The sequence below is a fragment of the Dasypus novemcinctus genome, chromosome 4 (assembly GCF_030445035.2).
Source record: "Dasypus novemcinctus isolate mDasNov1 chromosome 4, mDasNov1.1.hap2, whole genome shotgun sequence".
In the NCBI taxonomy this organism is placed as follows: domain Eukaryota; kingdom Metazoa; phylum Chordata; class Mammalia; order Cingulata; family Dasypodidae; genus Dasypus; species Dasypus novemcinctus.
Genome location: NC_080676.1, coordinates 126,467,864 through 126,491,232, shown reverse-complemented (window position 1 = coordinate 126,491,232; position 23,369 = coordinate 126,467,864). Strand labels below are relative to the sequence as shown.

General features: G+C 39.0%; 1 protein-coding gene across 4 annotated transcripts in view; it reads right to left on the bottom strand.

The window, feature by feature from the left end:
* ROBO1 (roundabout guidance receptor 1) overlaps positions 1-23,369 on the bottom strand; it is a 1,228,714-nt gene that overhangs the window by 1,181,866 nt on the left and 23,479 nt on the right. The gene's annotated exons all lie outside the window — the stretch shown is intronic.

Below are 23,369 nucleotides of genomic sequence, written 5' to 3'. Positions count from 1 at the left end.
ACACCTATAAAATATATTAGACTATTGTACTCTTTTTTTAACTTTTTTTAAAGTACTAGTTTTTTTTTCTCCTTGCCCCCCTCCATCCCCTCCATTGTCTGCTCTCTGTGTCCATTTGCTGCCTGTTCTTCTGTGTCTGCTTGTATTCTCAGTAGGCGGCTCTGAGGACTGATCCTGTGATCTTCCAGAGTGGGAGAGAGGCGATTACTCTTTGTACCACCTTAACTCCCTTTTCGGCTACATCTTCTTATTTTCTCTCCTCTGTGTCTCTTATCGTGTCATCTTACTGCATCTGCTCTCTGTATCGGCTGGCCCTCCTGCATGGGGTGGCTGTCCAGCACTGGGCAGCTTTCCCATTCAGGGCAGCACTCCTGCAGAGGGCAGCATTCCTGCATGGGCCAGCACTCCACGTAGGCCAGCTCGCTGTGTGGGCCAGCTCGCCCTCACCAGGAGGCCCTGGGCATAGAACCCTGGACCTCCTATATGGAAGACTGGAGCACAATTGGTTGAGCCCCACCCATTTCCCTAGACTATTGTACTCTTGATTCTCTTCGGCAATATGCTCTTGAAGACCACATCACTCTAAAATATTTTGAGCAAGAAAACTCAGTAGATTATTACCAAAAGAAAACTGTAAAAATAACAACTACTAATATCACTATACATATTAAATTGTACAATTGTTTTTCTCTAAAAAAAATAAGTAAATGAATGTCTTGGAGACTTATGTAATTGCTGTGAATCTGAACGAGAATTTATGTAAAAATATCTGACATCTCCAAATTTCAGAGCCATAGATTTATTCAGATATATAATTATTCAATAAGTATTTATTGAATATTTAATGTTACCATTTAGAAAAAGGAGCAATTAGAAAAATGTGTGTGCATGTGTGTGTCGATTAAAGTAAGGAAATAGTACGGAAAAGGCTTAGAAATATGTTTTAAGTTAACCAGGCAGCTACGACAATTACTACAGAATGGTTGACTTAAACAATGGGAATTTATCAGCTCACAGTTTTCAGGCTAGAGAAGTCCAAAACTGAGGCATGAGCATAGTTGTGCAGTTTCTATAACATTCTGGTGTTGGCTGCTGGAGCTCCTTAAGGCTCCTTGGTTTATATCCCATTCATGTGTCAAAGGGGATGTTCTCTTCTTTTCCAGGTGCTGTTTACTCCTGGTTTCCAGCTCTTCCCCATGGCCTTCTCTGACAATGTCTGAATTTCTTCTGCATATAAAGAACTCCAGTAATCCGGATTAAGTCCCAGCCTCATTCAGATGAATCACACCTTAACTAAAAATAACATTTGCAAGAGGTCCTGTTTACAATGGGCTCAAACCCACAGGAATGCAGATTAAGAACATCTCTAAACTGGGGCACATAATTGAATCTACCACAGAGGATGAGTGGCTCCTTTCCAAAGAGAAGCAAGTGAAGTTCTGTTTGAGACCTGCATGATAAGAAAAGTTCACCCCTGTGACATCTGGGGAGAAACACTCCCATTATAGAACAGAGCAACTGCAAGGGTCTGAGGCATGAGGGAGCACAGTATATCCAAGGGACAGAGGGCAGGCTGGTGCAGCTGAATCTTAGCAAATGAAAAGAAGAGCATGGTGGGAATGAGGCTGGAAGGTCAGGACAGGTCCAGGTCATATGGAGTCTCAGAGAACAGGGTAAGGAGTTGGTGTTTTTTCCTAATTGCAAAGGGGAGACTTGGGGAGTTTTCAATAAAGATATAATCTAGTTTTCAGTATTAAGAGATTTTTTTCTGGCTGCTGTAAGTAGAATTGACAATAACAGGGTGATGATTAGAATGGAAACACTAGGGCCACTTATGAGGTTATTATAGCAATACAGGTGAGAGATGATGATAACATACAAAAAAGAAAGACATTGCTTTTGATATCTATTGTTCATTCTGTGCTCCCTGTGTGAAACTCCTCAAAGAGGCAAATACCTCACTGTCATACAGATCAGTGGGCAATGCTAATGATGTTCCACATCAGCCTGCTCCTAGGATCATCCAAGTTTCCAACCCATAATCCAGTTATGAGATACTGGCATAAAGATAGACTTAAACCCATTCATGCATTAATAACAACCAGCTGATTTATAACTGAGCTCCAGAGATTTCCCTGAATATATAGTTCATTCTTGTGACACAGCAGGCATCAGAGTAATGGCCATATCCCTGAATTATTAATTAATTTCATTCACAAGTAATTGGGAGAGTTGAACAAGCCACATATATTCAGTGCAATTGTCAGATGATTATACTCTAATTGTTTTCTTTTTCTGTTCTTTCGTCTCTACAACAAACTTCAGTTTTTAAAATATCATGAATACTGCTCATTCATTCAAAACTAATTATTAATTTGCTATTTTATATCTGGGTTCCAAGCTAAATACTAGGGAAAACCAGTGACAAAGATAACATGCATTATTACAGTCTATAGAAGAATGCAACTCAAAATATAGACAACCCCAGTTGAGTGCAGTAAGAGGTACAGCAGAGCTTTGGGAGGATATATGAGATATACAAGTTTAGGGAGAGCTTCCTATAGGAAGAGAAGTTATAATCATAAACTAAAGCATAAGTAGGGCAGAGTAGGTAGGAGAGAGAGCAAACAATATCTGGAATTAAAAGTGATTATGATAGCCAGATCCTGATCCTCAACAGACTCCAGCACCTACAATCTGATTTATTGGACTTACCACACTCAGCTAAGATGGAGGTGAAGAAGGACAACCACCACACCATGGAGCCTAGAGTGATTACAACTGAAAATGGGAGGATTGCATCCAGCATCCAGGTGGAATCTGAGCCTCCTCTTGACATAAAGGTGCAATGGACACAACCAATCCAGTGTCCACATAGAAGAGGTGGCATTGGATTGGGAAAAGTGGACATAATGGACAAAGGGTATGGGGAAAGGCAGGAAGAGATGAGAGGTGGAGGCGTCTTCGGGACATGGAGCTGCCCTGGATGGTGCTTCAGAGGTAATCACCGGACATTGTAAATCCTCACAGGGCCTACATGATGGAATAGAGGAGAGTATGGGCCATGATGTGAACCAATGTATATGAGGTGCAGAGGTGCCCAAAGATGTACTTACCAAATCCAATGGATATGTCATGATGATGGGAACGAGTGTTGTTGGGGGGGGGGGAGAGGGGGGGTGGGGGGGTGGGGTTGAATGGGACCTCACATATATATTTTTAATGTAATATTATTACAAAGTCAATAAAAAATAAAAAAAATTAATAAAAAAAAAAAAGTGATTATGGCACCATGAGTATTTTCTAAATTAGGAATAAAGAAGAATAAATTATAAATAAATAAGTAAACAACTATTCAGATGATTGATACCTAATCTAAAACTACCTGTGTTGAAGCATGACGTGTGACAAAGATTAATTCATACATTAATTAATTTAACAAATATTTTTGAGTACCTCCTACATTCTAGGCATTAGTCATTATAAACAGAAATAAGAACAAGAGAGAAATAAATCCCTGTTTTTTAGAACTTAAATTCTTGTGGGAGGCAGGGAAGAAGACAATGGACAAACAAGACACTATTTTTTTTTGCAGTTTATTATTTAAAGACCAAAATATAAAAACTATAACATATGTTCTTTGTTCTATCAAAAAATCCCACCTGTGGTATTCCCTACCGTTCTTTGAACAGATCTGTCAAAAAGTAAGTGATTCATAAAATTACCTGACAGAGTTAAGCACACTAAACACATATGACAAGGCTGTCAGGGCTTCCCAGCTCACCAAATAATGAATGCCGTAAGGAATAAACCTACTTTAATTATTTCTTCCTGAGTTCTATCTACAAGTCTAAAGATTTTTGTTTTAATTTTTATTCATGTGACTTGAACTAGTTCTTCCTCCTACCAATGGTCTCCATAAATTATTCACCCAACTTCCCTACTCCCACTAGAAACCAACCTTAGCCGTCCTCATGCTCAATAATTAACCTGGAATCCCCCTGAGGACTGATTATTTCTTCACATAAAACAGAGGGTATTTGTGATGGTTAAGCTCATATGTCCACTTGGCTAGGATATGGTATCCAAATGTTTGCTCAAACAAGCATTGGCCTAACTGTTACTTTGATTTCATGGGCTTAAATCATCAGTAATGTGATGGAATCTATGGCTGATTTCAGGTACAATCAACTAAGGAGGCTGCATTCAGCAACGAGGGAAGTCTCACTCAATCAGCTGAAGGCCTTAAAGAGAGAAATTATTTCAGCAGTCAGAAGGGAGGATTTCTATTTCTATTTCAGCAAGCTAGCTTTGCTTGGGGAATTCATCCAAAACCCCAGCTGGGGGACTGTCCCACAGAATTCAAACTTGCCTATCCCCCACTTCTGAGCCAATTCTTACTCTATATATATATATATATATATATATATATATATATATATATATATATATATCCTGTCGGTTACATTTCCCTAGTGAAGCCTATCTAATACAGTGCTATTCAACAAGAGACACTCCCTCATCCCTCCTGGGTAATGTTCAAAGTTTCACAAAGCATTTTTTTCAGCAGACTCTGGAATAATTGAGTAAATTTAATACCAAATAAAATGATGGACTGACTTTTACTTTCAATTCATCAGTGTACTATTTCAGAATCCCAGCATCTACATTAAATGATGTTTCCACTCAGAAGAGAAACATTTTGCTGAAAATGAAATTCTATGAAAAGTGAGAGACTCTCCAGAAAGGCATTAAATATTAACTAATGGTTTAAAATCCAGAAGAGAATTGCCAAAATAAAATCTGAAATTTCTAAAGCACAATGCAGACCTGATACAAATCAATTTTGCACATAAAGTCTTTAACATTCCCACCACCTTAGCCTGCAGATCCAATTATCCTCCAACATTTGCTGCTCAACCATGCTGAGCTTATTCACCAGCCCTCCAGTTAGAAAATAATAAAAGGCCTGCAGGGGCATTTACACTCAGAGAAAAAGGTACAGGTTTGAGAACTGCCATCCTTTCCTTCAGAGTTACAAACAACAAGAAGTATGAGAGCAGCAGGATTTCTATGCACCACAAGTTTGGGCAATTTAGTTTATGAATTTTTGTGTAAAGATTGAGGGGAAATAGTCAAAGAAAATGTGACTTGATATTGCACCAGAGTTTTGTAAAAAATATTGAGGACTACTGCCTGGTGTATTCAATGCCATTTAGAATATTCACTAATACCATTTATTCACTTTTGAGAAATCTCAGGCAGGATGCATCCAGAGGAATTATCTCCTTGCCCTCAAATAGCTCATAGTCTACTGGAAAAAGATGGACACTCAAAAGAGATAAGCCCAGTGCCATGTGGTCCAGCATATAAAGTGGTTAATTGCCAAGTATTTCTGGAGCATGGAGGAGAGAACAATTAAATTTGCCCAGATTTACTTAAGATTTCTGTGCAAATGAATAGGAAACTAGATGCATGTGGTGACTTAATGGATAGCATGCAAACTGTTTCTGATATTTTAAAAATCACACACAGTTTAACAAAAGAAATGTATCCAGATATGTATTAGTGCAGATAGCTTTCCATTTGTTAAGAGGATGCATTAGTGTTAGTGCCTGAAGTTTGTAGAATTCAGGCAGGAAAATGCAGGGAAAAACAAAAAGCATAAGAGTTACTATTATTTATCTCTGTCACATTTATGATATGGTAAGAGACTTTAAAGACAAGAGCTGCTAATATAGCCAATTAGTAGTGAGTCCAAACCTAGAGGTTCTAATTGGAAGCTAGTACTTTTTAATCTGGAAAATGTTTAAAGGTTGATAATAGAGGCAGAAAAATGAAATAAAAATTATTTGCCATGGGGTCCTGGAGCTAATTCTGCAAATGTCCTTTTACATGAGCTGGGTTTTGGATGAGTGCTTATAGAGACTAAGTTCAAGTCATTGGACAGAGTATGTGAATGATATTAATATATTAAATTGTCAAACAAAACACAAAAAAAGATTAAAATTGATAAATTGAGGCCATTCCACATTTATTTTTTAACATATGGAAAATGTAAAAACCAAAAAAATTACAAGACAGAAGGGAAAACAAGTGACAAAAAGACAACTTCTTGGAAGATGTTTGAGAAACATTTATGGAATGACTACCGAGGGCCAGGTACTCTTCTAGACACTGGAGATATGGAGTGCCTTAAAATACTTTATTTCCACCACTGGGAGGCTTACCGTTGAGTACATGTGAATATTCTTCCTGGGATATACTCAAAAACAATGTAGCAATAATCAAATCAGGGACAGTATCATAACCACTTGGTTTCAATATTTCATGACTCCAAATGACCCTTTGGGATTTAAATTATCTTCATGTATTAAAAAAAAACAACATAATCTAGTTCAGAATGACAAAATAAGCACTTCTAGGAATTTTTCATGTTGACAATCCCATATATTTTCAGCTATTTATCTATTTTCATGACAAAGCATTTCCAAAATGTTTGAAATTTCTAATCATTATCTTTATAGTGGAAATAGTAAATTGCTCCCTTAGAATGGAATGTAAGGCACTTGTTCAGACTTAGTAATTTCCACTCTTTAATACAATATCTGATGTGCAAGAAAATATATATTGGGAAGTGGATGTGGCTCAAGCAATTGGGTTCCCACCTACCATCTAGGAGGTCTAGGGTTCAATAGCAGGGCCTCCTGGTGAAGGCAACCTAGCCCATGTGGCGAGCTGGCCTATGCAGAGTGCTGCCCCACACAGGAGTGCTGCCCACGCAATAATGCTGGCCCATGCGGAGAGCTAGCACAGCAAGATGACACAACAAAAAGAGACACAGAGGAGAGATAATAAGAGACACAGCAGACCAGGGAGCTGAGGTGGCGCAAGAGAATGATAACCTCTCCCCCATTCCAGAAGGTCCCAGGATGGATTCCCAGAGTCGCCTAATGAGAATACAAGCAGACACAGAAGAACACACAGTGAATGGACACAGAGAGCAGACAATGGAGGGAGGGGGGTAGAAATAAATAAGTAAATAAATCTTAAAAAAAAAAAAGAAAACGTTTATTGACTGAATATCATGTTGATTTTTCAAATATTATATAATACCTATTAATATTCCTATTAGTAATTGATATTTGACAAATTCTACACACTGGTTTGTCTTAAACAATGGGAATTTATTGGCTCATGGTTTTGAGGCTAGAAGTCCAAAATAGAGGCATCAGCAAGGCAATGCTTTCTGTTCAAGACTGTAGCTTTCTGGTGCTGGCTGGTAGAGTTCCTTGAATTCCTTGTCTTTTGACTTGGGTTTCTTGGCTTTCCTGTCAGATGGCCATACCCTCTCCTTTCTCTTTCAGGTACTGATGACTTCTAACTTTTGGCTATTTCCCATGGCTTTCTTATTTTAAGGCCTCCAGTAATAGGAATAAGGTCCATCCTAATTCAGTTGGCCACACTTTAATTAAAAGTACAGGCATTCCTCAGAGATAGTGTAGCTTCAGTTCCAGGCTACCACAATAAAAGGAATAGCACAATAAAGTAAGTCACACTAATTTTTTGGTTTCCAAGTCCATATAGAAGTTATGTTCTACTATATTGTTTCTTTAATTTCCTAGGCAGCTCAAGGTAGATGCCATGAAATGGGCTAGCTTGAACAATGGAAATTTATTATCTTACAGTTTGACGCCACGAGAATGTCCAAATCATCAAGGCAATGTATTCTTCCCAAACCAGTGGCCAGCAATCCTTGGCTCCTCTGTCACATGACAAGGCACATGGTGGCATCTATTGATCTCCTCCTTGTCAGTCGGGTTCCATTGATTTCAGCTTTGTGGTAGTTTGAGGTTTTTATGGACCGCAGAAAAACATGTTCTTAGAACTAATTCATTCCTGTAGGTGTAAATCTGTTGCAAGCGGGACCTTCTGATTACTTAAGTTGGACAAAACCCAGGGTGGGTCTTAATCCTTTTAGTGGAGTATCTTATAAATAGATGGCTATGGAGAGAGACACAAAAAGAAACCCACAGAAGAACAGAGAGAAAGCCTCAGGGTCAGAGAGAAAGCCAGAGGAAGCCAGAAGCTGATATAAGAAAACCAAGAGAAGGAAGACCAAAAAACACCATTTGCCTTACCATGGACAGATGAGTCCAGAATCACTGGCAGCTAGTATTCAGAGAGAAAAGCACTGTCTGATAAAACTTTGATGTGGGCATTTTCATGCCCTCAACTGTAAGCTTATAAGTTAATAAATCCCCATTGTAAAAGCCAACCCATTTCTGGTATGTTGGATTCTGGCAGCCTACCGAACTAAAACAAACTTCTTGCTCCATGGTCTTCACCTCTCTCTCTCTGTATTCATTCTGTTTTCAAAGGTCTCCAAGAATATGATTAAGTCCCATCCTGAATGTGGCAGGTCACACCTTAACTTAAGTAGCACCATGAAAAGATTCTACTTCCAAGGGTTTACATCCACAGGAAAGGATTAGATTTAAGAACATGCATTTCTGAGGTACAAAAGTCTTCAAACCTCCACACTCCAGCCTCTTGACTAAAAAAGGACAAGTTCTTTCTGTGTGCAAAATATTTTCATTCTATCACAATATCCTAAAAGCCTTAAGTCATTTCAGTAATAATACTAAGAAAAAATTCTCATTAGAATTGGTTATAAGTGTGGTCTCTCCTGAGGCCCAATTCCCCTTTGTCTGTGGACTTGTGAAACCTAGAGAGACAAGTTATCTGCTTCTGATACAAAAAGGAGGGGCAGGTATAGGATAAACATTCCCACTCCCATAGGTGGAAATTGGAAGAAAAACAGGGTCATGCATCCTAAACAATTCCACAACCCTGTAAGGCATACCCCATTAGATTTCAAGTTCAAAGAGATATCTATAGCATGATGTTTTGTCCTCCAGGCCTCATGAAGCAGTTTTCTCATCCCTTCCAAGTGCCTGAGCAGAAGCCATGATCTCCCAAAACATTGAGGTGAAGGTTCCACCCTTGTCAAGCATTTAGGTGTCAGACAGACTCTCTGCCATCCCCAGTCATCTCAGAAAACTGGGGTTATATCACTATTCTGAACAACAGGGAGATCATGTTCTCCCTGAGCAATGGCTAAAGCTTGCACAATCATGGAGTATTGGAAAGGTGGCCAGGCTCTAGGATTCATCTTTGCCAAGCACCAGGGTAGCAGCCAGATTTTCTACAATCCCCAAGGCATCTGAGAATATTGGGGTGGTAAAACTCTTCCTGAACAATGGGGCAGAAGGTTTACCCTCTCCAAGTGCCAGGGCTTACTCACCCTTTTCATACACATGAGTGGTCTTCACTTTTGCCCTGAGAAGTTGTCTTTCTTCCAGACCTCATCTTCAATGGTTCTGCCCTTGAAGTGAGTTTTCCTTCAATCTTTCCCTATTTTTAAGTTTAGTTCAAGCTGACAGTGTTTCTGTTCATACAGATCACACACAAAAACACTTGTTAGTTTTTCATGTAGTACACAGTGATCCAAAGCATCAGACAAAAGACCTTTCCACAAATTCTTGCTGGATAATTGCACCACCAATCCTGAATTGCACTGATATGGCTGACTGGATCCATGTTCAGTTAAACCCTCACATGGAGCACTATTCTCTGGGGACTCACTTTCCTGAAACTCAGAATTTTCCAAACCATCAATTTCAGATTACTTTGTATCCAAGAGGGCAGGTCTCATCTTTTTCCTTTCCTCTTGCCTTTTACTATATACTGCAAGGAGAAACCAGGCTGCACTTTCTACACTTGACTTGGAAATCTCCTCAGCTAAATATACAAGCTCATAGCTTTCAAATTCTACCTTCCCATCCAATATCAGAACTCAATTTTGCCAAATTCTCTGCTACTTTAAAACAAGAATTGTCTTTCTCCAGTTTCTAATAATACAATCATCATTTCTCTTTATAGCTTCATCAATAGTACTTTTTCATCCATAATTCTACCAATAGTCTCTTCAAAACAATCTAGGCTTTTTCTACCAAGTGTCTCACAATTCTTCTAGCCTCTACCCATTACCAATTCCAAAGCCATTTCCACATTTTTGGGATTTGCAATTGTGGTAAGCCACTCTTGTGGTACAAAATCTGTTTTAGTTTCCTAAACTGCCCAAAGCAGGTCTCATAAAATGGGTTTGCTTTAAACAATGGAAATTATTAGCTTACAATTTGAGGCTATGAGAATGTCCAAATCAAGGCATAATGAAAGTGGATGGTTTCTTCCCAAAGACTGGCTACCAAGGATCCTTGGCTCCTTTGCCACTTGGCAAGGCACATGGTAGTGTCTGTTGGTCTCTCCCTTTCTTCCAGGTTACACAGATTTCAGTATTTTTTATTGCAATGGCTTTCTCTTCATTCTGTTTACAAAGGACTCCAAGAATAGGATTAAGTCCTGTCCTGAATAAGGTAGGTAACACCTTAACTGAAGTAGCCTCACCAAAGATTCTACTTACAAAGGGTTTACACCCAAAGGAATCAATTAAAGAACATTTTTTTTCTGGGTACATAGAGCTTCAAACCACCACGACTGAATTCTATTAAGTGTCTACAAGTATAATGTGCATGCCTTAATTTAACAAATACTTTATTGCTAAAAAATGAGAACCATCATTTGGGTCTTCAGTGAACCATAATATGCTAGTGGATGGTCATGATTGTATCTTGATGGCTCTTTCCTGATCAGGGTCATGTTGCTAAAAGTTAGAGTAGCTGTGACCATTTTTTAAAATAAGACAAAAATGAAGTTTCCTGCTTCAATTGAAACCTCCTTTCATGAACGATTTCTCTGTAGCAGGCAATGTTGTTTGATGGCATTTTATCAACAGTAGAAGTTCTTTAAATACTGAAGTCAATCTTCTCAAATTCTGCTGTGGCTTTATCAACTAAGTTTATGTAACATTCTAAACCCTTTGTTGTTATTTCAAAAATGTTCACAGCATCTTCATCAAGTATAGAGTCCATCTCAAGAAAACATTTTTTCACTTATCCATAAGAAACCATTATCTATTAAAGTTTTATCATGAGATTGCAGAAATCCAGTCACATTGTCAGGCTCCATTTCTAATCCTACTTCTCTTGCTTTTCCCACCACATCTGCATTTACTTCTCCTACTAAATTCCTGAACCCCTGTAAGTCATCTATGATGTTGGAATAAACTTCTTCCAAACTCTTGTCACTTGATATTTTCACTTCCTCCCAAGTTCTTAATAGCCTGTAGAATATTAAATACTTTCTAGACAGTTTTCAATTTACTTTGCCCAGAGCCATTAGAGGAATCACTTTCTATGGCAGCTATAGACTTAAAAATATATTTATTCAATAATAAGATTTGAAAGTCAAAATTTCTCCTTATCCATGGGCTGCAGAATGGATGTTGTGTTAACAGGCATGAAAACAGGATTCCTTTCATTGCACATCTCCATTAGAGCTCTTAGGTAGCCAGGTGCTTTGTACATGAGCAGTAATATTTTGAAATATTCTGAGTAGCATGTCTCATCAGTGGGCACAAAATATCCATAATCCATGTTGTAAACAGATGTGCTCTCATCCGGGGTTTGTTTTTCAGTTTATAGAGCAGAAGCAAAGTAAATTTAGCATAATTCTTAAGGGCCTTAAGATTTTGGGAATAGACAATAAGCACAGCCTTCAACTTAAAGTCCCAGCTATATTAGCCAATAATGACAGAGTAAACCTGATCTTTGAAGCACTGAAGCCAGGCATTGACTTCTCAAGTTATGAAAGTCTGATGTGTCCTTTTCTTCCAACAGAAGACTATTTTATCCACATTGAAAATCTGTTGTTTAGCATAGCCACCTTCATTGACTATCTTCGCTAGATCTTTTGGATAACTTTCTGCAGCTTTTACATTAGCACTTGCTTCTTCACCTTGCACTTTGATGTTATGGAGAAGGCTTCTTTCCTTAAACCTCATGAGCCAACCTCTGCTAGCTTCAAACTCTCCTTCTGCTGCTTCCTCACCTTTCTCAGCCTTCAGAGAATTGAAAAGAGGTAGGGTCTTGCTCTGGATTAGGTTTTGGCTTAAAGGAATGTGGTGGCTGGTTTGATCATCTATCCAGACTACTAAAATTTTTTCTAAATCAGTAATAAGCCTCTTTTGCTTTCTTATCCCTTGTGTGTCCACTGGAGTAGCACTTTTAATTTCCTGCAGGAATATTTCCTATGCATTCACAACCTGGCTAACTGGTGCAAGAGGCCTGTCTTTGGTCTATCTGGGTTTTTGACATGACTTCCTTACTAAGCTTAATCATTTGCAGGTTTTGATTTAAAGTGAGAGATACTTGACTCTTCCTTTCACTTGAACACACAGAGGCCCTGTAAGATTAATTGACCTGATTTAAATATTGTTGTGTCTCAGGGAATAGGGAAACCTGAAAAAACAGAGATTGATGGGGGAACAACTGGTTGGTAGAAGATTCAGAACGCATTCAGCATTTATCAATATTTGGGTGTAGTTCATGCAACTACAAAACAATTACAACGGTAACATCAGAGATCACAGACTACAGATCACCATAACAAATATAATAATAAAAAATTGGAAACATTGTAAGAATTACCAAAATGTGACACAGATTGCATGAAGTGAGCACATGCTATTGGAAAAACGAGGCCCATAGACTTGTTTGATGCAGGGTTTCCACAAGCCTTCAATTTGTTAAAAAATATATATATATCTATATATACAATATCTGCAAAGTACACTAAAGCAAAGAGCAATAAAACAAAGTATGCCTGTAACATCCTCAAAATGCCCTATGTACAATGGGTTCACACACACTGGAATGGAATTAAGATTAAGAACATGTTTTACTCTAGGGTCCATAACACAGTCTATCACAGTATTATGTATAGGAATCAATTAAATAAATGTGAATATAATTTATCTCTTAATTTAACTTTCTTCATTTTTAATTTTTACTGGAAATTTTTCAAATATTGAATATATTATATGGATAATTTTTTTTCTATGTATGAGTTTAAACTATGGTTACTCTACCAATCAATAGTTTGTACATAATAGCAAGATGGATGATACTTATATCTATTAATGTATATATGAAAGGGCTGTGTGATAGATTATACCCCTACAAATGACTATAAAGTATTTTCCTCCTGAATACACACCAATTAAATATGATGATGCCAGGTCTCCAGTCAAGAAGTTAAATATTTCCCAAATTCAAATCTAGTTTGCCCATCCGACTTGTTTAAGCCATAAGGACATTAGCAAACTCAACCCAATAGACAGGAGCTGAAAAAGTGCTTGTACTTAGGTTCTTACTTTCCCACAGGTCTTTGGATCCTTGAAAACTTCATGCGAAGAGCTCAGGTATCTGCTGAAGGTTGAGAGATCTTTTGAGCAGGGACATTCCTTCCCAGATTTGCAGTCTTCCCCTAATAAATAGACACTTAGTAGTCCAGGTGTTAACTGCCAGGCACATTTCATTATTCTTATATTTTAGTGTATCTCTGTGTCACAATCTGAAATTTTCCCCTATCTTCCCAAACCAGTCTGGTGGTTTCTTGTCACCAGAGCTCAGATTTTTGTTCTGTAGCTAATAAAAGAAACTCAGCTTTTATACAACAGGTTTTCAGGGCTTGCCACACAACTGAGCAGCTATTTCTATGATGATCTTACTATTTCCTTTATTAGCAATTATTGCAGCAGTAGCAATTCTTACAGAGGTGTCCTTCAAATGCAAATGTGCTTCATGAAATGCTTTCTGCCCTGGCATTTATGATGGAAAAAGCACTTAGACATTGTAACTTTAAACAAGTGATAATATTTTTAGCATCAAATAGAACAGAAATGACAGCCCCCCAATATTAAAAATCTTTTGTCTACTACTGTTCGATGTCTTTCATCACAAACATTTTGCTGGAAAGTTTTTTTTCTCTTCCTGAGGTAGATCTTGGGCTTTGTTTCATCCCTCCCCCCACCCCCATGTGTCTGTTTAACAATTATCTAGAGAGTACTTGATAGGAGTTAGTTACTACTTTTGGGGATTCAAAGGTTGATAAGAAATAAATCCTGCCCTCAAGGACCATGCTCTTCCCTTCATTTCCAATATGAAATGGGCTACACATAGAGAAATATTAACAAAGATGCCTTCATTAAAATTTTCTGCCATTATCACATTTTAAAACTACTAGTAGTTTGAAATAATGAGAAAAAAATCAATATTCTTGTATATGCATTTTAAACAATATATATTCTTAAAATTAATGCTTTCTATTTCTATAATCAAGGATAGAAATTGTATAAAGGATTAGTCCTATTTAAACTTCTTATTTCAGCCAGAAAGTTACTAAAATGTCTTTGGTTTGGTAGGATAAAATCTGCCAAGCCCTCCATTCATTGCCTTAATTATAGCTTTTAACCATTATTCCAACTAGTCAATCCCAGAAGAGCTGCTTATTGCCAAAGTGTTATTAGTGTCCCCTGCTCTGCCCTGAAATATTCTAGCTGAGACCACATTCTTCAATTGCAGCGGTGGTATCTATGAGATATTACACCTAAATATAATACTACCACTTATGCTAGTATGTAAATATACATTATTATTAATTATCTACCCTGGGAGAAAAAATAAAATCAAATTCACACTTTTACATAAACAAGCCAAATAAACTAATATGATTATTCCATTCTTATAACAATTGATGCTGACTACCAGATGTATCAGACTAGTATGTAAAAAGACTCATTCACATTCAACTGGAGCAATACAAAGGAAGTACGCCCTAGAGAATTTAGAATAAGATACAAGTAAGGCCATCTTGCATCTTAGAGCATTCAGTCATTTATTTTCATTAATTTTGGAAATGTTTATTTCTCTGGATTTAAATAGAATACTGGGAATCCTACAAGGATTCTGAAAAGGGAAATAAGGGGATTGTGTATGTGTGTATATGTGTATATATACACAAACTTTAAGTGTTCTACATTAAACAGCCTAGGGAAAATGGAACTTTTTGTTGCTATGGGAGAATTATATAACATATAATATGTAAACATTATACTTCTATGTACAAGTGAAAATATCTAACAGAAGAAAGAATTTTGGAAATCAGAAATCTCTGAGAAATAAAACTGAAAATAAAGTACAAATTGATGGTATCTATATTCCAACAGAAAGAGGAGGCTGTTTCAGTTAGGGTTCTCTGAGAAACAGAACCATCAGGGTATGTGTGTGTGTGCACATGCATGTAAACATTGTGGATTTATTATAGGAATTGACTCACCAGACCGGGAGGATGGAGAAGTCAATTCCATAGGGCAGGTTACAAGTTGGGAACTTCCATAAAGCTTTTAAAATATTTCCCAGGAAAAGCTGGCTGGATATGGTACTGAAAGAAATTCTTCTTTTTTACTGCTTAAGTCATCATTGTCCCTTTAAGGTCTTCAACTGATTGGATAAGATTTCTCTCATTGCTAGAGGCAATCTCCTTTGTTGACTGCAGATGTACTCAGCCAAAGTTGCAATCAACTTACTCATGATTTATTCCACAAAACACCCTCATAGTAACAATCAGGCCAGTGATTGCTTGACCAAATAACTGGACACCATAGATAGCGAAGTTGACGCATGAACTTAACAACCACACTACATGCCTTTTCAACCTGGCACCATACACATTTCATTAATCCATACTTAATCTCTAAATATAAACAATAATAGTTATAATTTCACCTAACATAATTCAACTGTCCTGCATCCCACCAGAAATGCACTAACACTTTGCCCAAATGACGAAGTGAATCCTTGGATAATAGTCACTCTTAAACTAGATACTCTGTAATTTAAATACTCTGACATAAAGTTAAAACAGTTTATGTTATATGATAAGGGAATAAAATAGCAAAGAAAACAAAGATTTTGCTTTATGGCTATATATACACACATATTCACAAGAAAACAAGGAAGAAATACTCATATACATTTTTGCCCCCATTTCTGCAACTGTTCACATCAAGGTAGCTTGTTTTTATAGCTACCTTCTTCCTCTACCCATCCATATTCCTTTTTCCCTAAGAAAGCACCTCAGACAGTCTTGGTTATTTTCATGGTGGGGCAGCCCAAGTCTTCATTCCTGAGTGGTAGGGGACATTCATAGTCCTGCCTGGATGGAGTTATTACAGTTTTCCATTGACTTTAATCACAGGGATTTTAGTATTAAGAGACTTCATAAGAGATCTCCTATAGTTGAGACAAACTCTTCTTTACTGCCATTGTATAGTAGCAGTCCTAATTCCTTTTTATAAACAACATCAACCACTCCAGCCAGTAGGGTAATTCTATTGATTCAGAGGCATAAGAAGCTCAAAGTCTCTAGATGTGAGTCTTAACTTTCAGTTCAATGGAATCATTGCTGTGTCTTCTGGTGGGATGAAGGACTCTTCCTTTTGAAACTAAGACCAATAGATAAGCAAAGCTTAAGGCTGTAGGGACACTAGGGGTAATAGTGAGTGGTGGCACTCCCATTTCCAACCTTTGATTCCTGAACTGTGAATCCTGGCTATGGGATAAACATCTCAAAAGAGATGCTGATTTAGAGCATAAACAGTCTCCTGGAGAATACTTCCCCAGTCTTACAAGGGATTACCACTCAGTCGGTACTCTAATTGAGTTTTCTGAAGGCTACTGCACTGTTCTATCAATCCAGATATCTCAGGATGTGATAGTTGGGCTAATGTGTCAACTCAGCCAGTTAATTGTGCCCAGTTGTTTGGTCAAGCAAGCACTGGGCTAATAGTATTACAAGGACATTTATAGACTTTAGTTGCCAGTGAGTTTATTGCATGGATGGCTGATTACATTTAAGATCAATCAAGGAGACTGCCATCAACAATGAGTGACGTTTTATCCAATCAGTTAAATGCCTTAAAAGGGGAAGTGATTTCAGCATTCTGAGAGAATTTTCCATCTTGACTTTTGACAGCTGACGTTCCTGGCAGCTTATCAGGGTCCTTCATCGGAGCCCCTGATTTGCAACCTGCCTGCAGAATTTGCACTTGTGCATCCCCATGGTCATTTGAGAGAAATTTCTAAAACCTTAAACTATGTACAGATACCTCCTGTTGATTTTGTTTCCCTAGAGAACCCTGACCATCTTGGTACCAGAAGTGGGGTCTTGAGGAACAGAACTTTAAACATGGGATTTCTGAAGTGTTTCTAGGAGTATTGCAGTTGGCTATCTACTCTAATTGGACCTAAGGGTACTAATGACTCCCTTTACAATAATTAAGAGGCCAGTAACTGTCCATGACATGAGTTGGCAATGGAGATATGCAAAATATCATTACTGGATTCCCCTACTTCAACGCTTATAAGAGGTAAGGATCTGAGTGACAGTGTTTTCAGCACCTGAACAGAATTTTAAGAAATTAAAGGCACAGTGACGTTGGCCAGCTCCTCCTAGATACATTGGATACAGTTACAAAAGAAAGGGATGAACTAAAGGCTTCAAATTTGCAATTTAAACACTGCATGAATGATGTGAAAGTTTCTGTGTATGCTCAGAAAGAAAATCTTGTTTCATGCAACCAGAGACTTGAGAGCTTTGTAAACCAGACTCAGAGTACCATTGTACAAGTAGAAGAGTTACAAAGGAAACTAAAGTCTCAGCTTTGGAAGGTGTCTGCTGTTAAAGTGAAGGCACTGATTGGAAAGGAGTAGAACCATGAGGATTGGGATGGAGACATATGGGATGAAGATGATATCAGTGAGGACTTTGGAACCCTAAATTCTGCTGAGACTTTGCCAGATAAACCTGTGATGGCCTGCCTTATGGAGACCACACAATGACAATCTTGTATAACGTACCATCCAGCCTGCCCTAGGGACTGTGGACCTTCTTCCATCACTGAGGTGGGTACCAGCCAAATGAAAACCTCGATTGGCTCAGATCCTGAGGAATCTGCCTCCCAGATCTGCTTAAAGAGATTAATCATGCCCTGTCTCAAGAGATGAAAATGCAAAGGAATGCCCTGAGGTCAGTACTTTGCAAGGTATTTCTAAAACTTCCTACTTGCCCTCACCATCCCTCTTCTCTTTGATACCAATTACTTAACTAAAATGACAACAATCCTCCAAAGATGAAATATAAAGTGTGACCCATGAAAAGGTATGCTATACTCTGAAAGAACTGCATGGGTTTACCAACTTATATAAGCAGAAATCAGGGGAATATGTGTGGGAATGGATACCAAATGTATGGGATAATGGTGTGAGGAATATAAAGTTCTATCAGGCTGGATTGATTGATATGGGCCCACTAAGCAGAAAGTCTGGATTCAACTCTGTAGCTCAAGGACTCTAACAGTTTGTTTCAGTGGCTGACTGAGACATGGATGAAAAGATGGCCTAGCATGTCTGAGTTTGAGATGCCCATTTTACTCTGGTATACAGGGGGAATTCAAAGGCTTAGAATGATTAGAATGCTAGAATGGATTTACCACTTAAGATCTGCCCATGTACCCCAGGAATGTCCAGAGGTCACATCTTTAACCAGGAATTTGAGGAAGAAATTTGTAAGACTAACTCCGTCTTCCCTGAAGAGCTCTGTGATTGCTCTTCTCTGTAGTCCAGATAGTACTCTAGGAACTGCTGTAATGGAACCAAGATCCTTTAAAATTACGGGGATGGTCAGATCTCAGGGCAGTAAAAATCAGTAGTCCACAGTTAATCGCCAAAGACACAGTGGGCATGGCTACCGCAATGAAAGGCAGACTCAATGCAGTAATCAAAATAGTCTGAGTCTCATAGAGCTATGGCATTGGTTAATAGATCATGGGGTACATAGAAGTGAAACAGATGGGTAGTCTACTAAATTCCTGCTTGATCTGTATAAGCAGAAGAGCTCTAGGTTGAGTGGAAAAAACCCTAACTTGAATTACAGACACAGAGAGTCATCACCCCCTAATCAATTCGCAGACTTGAAACCATTTACAGACCCAGAGCCTCTTAAAAGAGAGGAAGGCCAGGTCCCCTTGGGGATAAACCCTGATATACTGCCAAAAATATATCCTGTTAATATTCCCCCCCCCCCATTTTCCCCAAGGACACTGACAGACTTTTACCAGAATAATTTTACCAGAATAATTTCCCCAATTGCAGTTGCACTGGGGAAAAGGAAATGATCAGACATTTTGGGGATTATTAGACACTGGCTAAGAAGTGACATTAATTCAAAGAGTATGCTCAGAAAGAAAATCTTGTTTCATGCAACCAGAGACTTGAGAGCTTTGTAAACCAGACTCAGAGTACCAAAACGTGAGTATTGCCCACCAGTTAAAGTAGGGGCTTATCGAGGTCAGGTGACTGATGGAGTTTTAGCTCAGGTCTATCTCACAGTGGTTCCAATGGGCCCCTGGACCCATTCTGTGGTTATTTCCCCAGTTCCAGAGTGCATAATTGGAATAGACATACTCCAGAATAGACATACTGGCAGAATCCCCACATTGGACCCCTGATTTGTGGAGTGAGGGCTATTAAGACTGGAAAGGCCAAGCAGAAGCCATTAGAACTGCCCTACCTAGCAAAATAGTATATCAAAAGTAATACCGTGTGGTGTGGACCATTGACCATGAGGTGCGGCAGTGCTCAAAGATGTATTCACCAAGTGCAACGAATGTCTCATGATGATGGAGGAGGTTGTTGTTATGGGGGGAGGAGTGGAGTGAGGGGAGTGTGGGGTATATGGGGATCTCATATTTTTTGAATGAACATTAAGAAAAAAAAATAAAGAAAAAACAAAAAGCAATACTGGATTCCTGGATGGTTTTCAGAGATTAGTGCCACCAAGGTTTTGAAGGATACAGGGCTGGTGATCCCCACCATATCCCCATTCAACTCTCCTATTTGGCCTGTGCAGAAAACAGATGAATATTGGAGGATGACAGTAGATTATCATAAATTTAACCAGCTGGTGACTCCAATCACAGCTGCTGTCCTAGATGTGGTATCACTGCTTGGGCAAATCAACACATCTCCCAATTCCTAGTATGCAGCTATTGATCTGACAAATGCTTTTTTTCTCAATTGCCATTAGTAACAACCACCAGAAATAGTTTGCTTTCATCTGGCAAGGCCAGCAATATACTTTCATTGTCTTGTCTCAGGACTATATCAATCCTCCAACCCTATGTCATAATATTGTCCACAGGTAACTTGATCATCTCTTCATCCCAGAAGACATCAAACTGGTCCATTATATTGATGATATCATGTTGATAGGACCTAGTGAGCAAAAAGTAGCAATGATTCTAGACTTACTGGTAAGGCATTTGCATGAGAGAGGGTGTGAAATAAATTCAACAAAAATACAAGGGCCTTTCACCTTGGTGAAATTTCTAGGTGTCCAGTGGTATTGCACATGTTCTAAAGTGAAGGATAAACTACTGCATCTGGCCTCTCCTACATACAAAAAAGCAGCACAAGGCTTCGTTGGTCTCTTTGGATATGGTAAACAACACATTCCTCATTTGGGTGTGCTACTACAGCTCTTTGACCCAGTGACCAAAAGTTGCTAGTTTTGATTGGGGCCAGAACAAAAGGAGGCACTGCAACAGGTCCAGGATAGTGTGCATCTGCACTACCACTTGGGTAATTGGTCCAGCAGATCCAATGGTGCTGGAAGTTTTGCTTAAATATAGTGATGCCATCTGGCAGGCCCCTGTAGGAGACTCACAATGTAAACCCTTACAATTTTGGAACAAAGCACTGCCATTCTCTGCAGATAACTACTCTCCTTTTGAGAAACAGCTTTTAGCCTGCTACTGGGCCTTAGTAGAGACTGAACACTTAATCATGGGCCATTAAGTTACCATGAGACCTGAGCTGTCTATCATGTGTCTGACCCATGAAACCATAAAGTTGGGCATGTGAAGCAGCACTCCATAATAAAAGTGGAAGTGGCAAATAGGAGATAGGGCTCGAGTGGGTTCTGAATGCACAAGTAAGTTACATGGCAAAGTTGCCCAGATGCCCATGGTCACCACCCCTAACATGTCACCTTCTCTTACCCAGCCCACAGCTTGGCTTCCTGGGGAGTTCCTTACAATCAGTTGACTAAGGAAGGGAAAAGTTGGGCCTGGTTTACAGATGGTTCTGTATGATATGCCAGTACCACACAAAAGTGGATGGCTGCAGCACAGCAGCACCTTTCTGGGACATCCCTGAAGGACGGTGGTAAGGGCAAATCCTCCAAGCAGGCAGAACTTTGAGCAGTATACCTGGTTGTTCATTTTGCTTGGAAGAAGAAATGGCTAGAGGTGTATCTGTACACTAATTCATGGGCTGTTGCCAACAGTTTGGCTGGGTTGTCAGGGAATTTGAAGGAACATGATTGGAAAATTGGTGACAAAGAGTTCTGGGAAGAGGTATGTGGAGAGACCATTTTGAGTGGGCAAAATCATGAAAATACTTGTGTCCCATGTGAATGCTCACCAGAGGATACTTCAGCATGGAAGATTTTAATAATCAAGTGTATAAGATGACTGGCTCTGTGGCTAATGCTAAGCCTTTCCCCAGCACTTCTGTCATTGTCCAACAGGCTCATGAATAAAGTGGCCATGGACGTAGGAATGGAGATTATGCATGGGCTCAGCAACATGGACTTTCCCTCACCAAGGCTGACTTGGCTACATCTACTGCTTAGTGCCCAATCTGCCAGCAGCAAAGACCCACACTCAGTTCCTCCCCCCCGCCCCGCCCCCCTTAGGGCACCATTTCCCGAGGTGATCAGCCTGCTAGCTGGTGGCAGACTGAACACACTGGACCACTTTCACATGGAAGGGGCAACAATTTGTTTTAACTGGGATACCCTGGATATGGGTTTCTTTTCCCTGGACGCAATGCTTCTTCAAAAACTACCATTGTAGACTTACTGAATGCCTTATCACCACCATGACATTCAACACAGCATTGCTTCTGATCAAGGAACCTATTTCACAGCAAATGGTGTGCCAGAATGGATACATACACATGGAATTCGCTGGTCTTATTATGTTCCCCATCATTCTGAAGCAGCTGGATTGGAACAGTGGAATGACCTTTTGAAGACTCAATTATGGCACCAACTAGGTGGCAATTCCTTGCAGGGATGGTGCAATGTTCTCTAGGAAACTGTGTATGCTCTAAATCAGCATCCACTCTATGGTGCTGTTTCTCCTGAAGCCAGGACTCATGGGTCCAGGAATCAAGGGGTGGAAATGGGAGTGGCACCACTTACTATTACCCCTAGTGATCTACTAAAATTTTTTTCTTCCTTTCCCCACAACCTGAAGCTCTGCTGGTCTTCAGGGCTTAGTTCCAAAAGGAGGAGTGCTTCCACCAGAGAACAAAATGATTACCTTGAACTGGAAGTTAAGACTACCACCTGGTCACGCTGTACTTCTCTTAACTCTGAATCAACAGGCAAAGAAGGGAATTATGTACTACTGGCTGGGGTGATTGATCCTGACTATCAAGGGGAAATAGGACTGCATCTGCATAATAGGGGTAAAGAAGAGTTTGCCTGGACTACAGAAGATCCTCTAGGGTGTCTCTTAATACTGCCATGACCTGTGATTAAAGTTTATTGAAAATTGTAACAACCCAATCCAAGCAAGACTACAATAGCCCAGAATCTTCAGGAATGAAAGTTTGGGCCACCCCACCAGGGAAAGAACCATGGCTAGCTGAGGTGCTTGCTAAGGGTATTGGGAACTTGGACTGCATAATGGAAGAAGGTAATGATAAATATGAACTTTGACAACATGACCAGTTACAGAAATGAGGACTGTAATGGTCGTAAATCTTTCTTCCTTATTTTGTTATGAGCTTGACTGTATATGAACATAAAAAGAATACCTTTGTTTTCTTCCCTAACCTTTTCCCTAATTATATGACAAGGTATATTACTTTCAAGCCATAATATTTGAAGACGTCAAGTTTAAGCATAAATATTACCCAAGGATTTGTACCTTTTTCTGTCAGGAATTAAAGCATTTCCAGTTGTATGCAGGAAAGTTGAATAAGGTTAGATGGAAATATATATATGCATGTCTGTTATTATTTTTATTTAGAGACTAAGAATGGTTTAAAGTGATGGTATGGTTGCCAAGTTGGCAAGGGGTGGACTATGATGGTTAGGCTAATGTGTCAACTTGGCCAAGTAGTTGTGCCCAGTTGTTTGGTCAAGCAAGCACTGGGCTAATTGTAAGACAAGGGCATTTATGGCTTTAGTCACCAGTGAATTTATTGCATAGATGGCTTCTTATATCCACAATCAATGAAGGAGATTGCCATTAGCAATGAGTGATGTTTTAT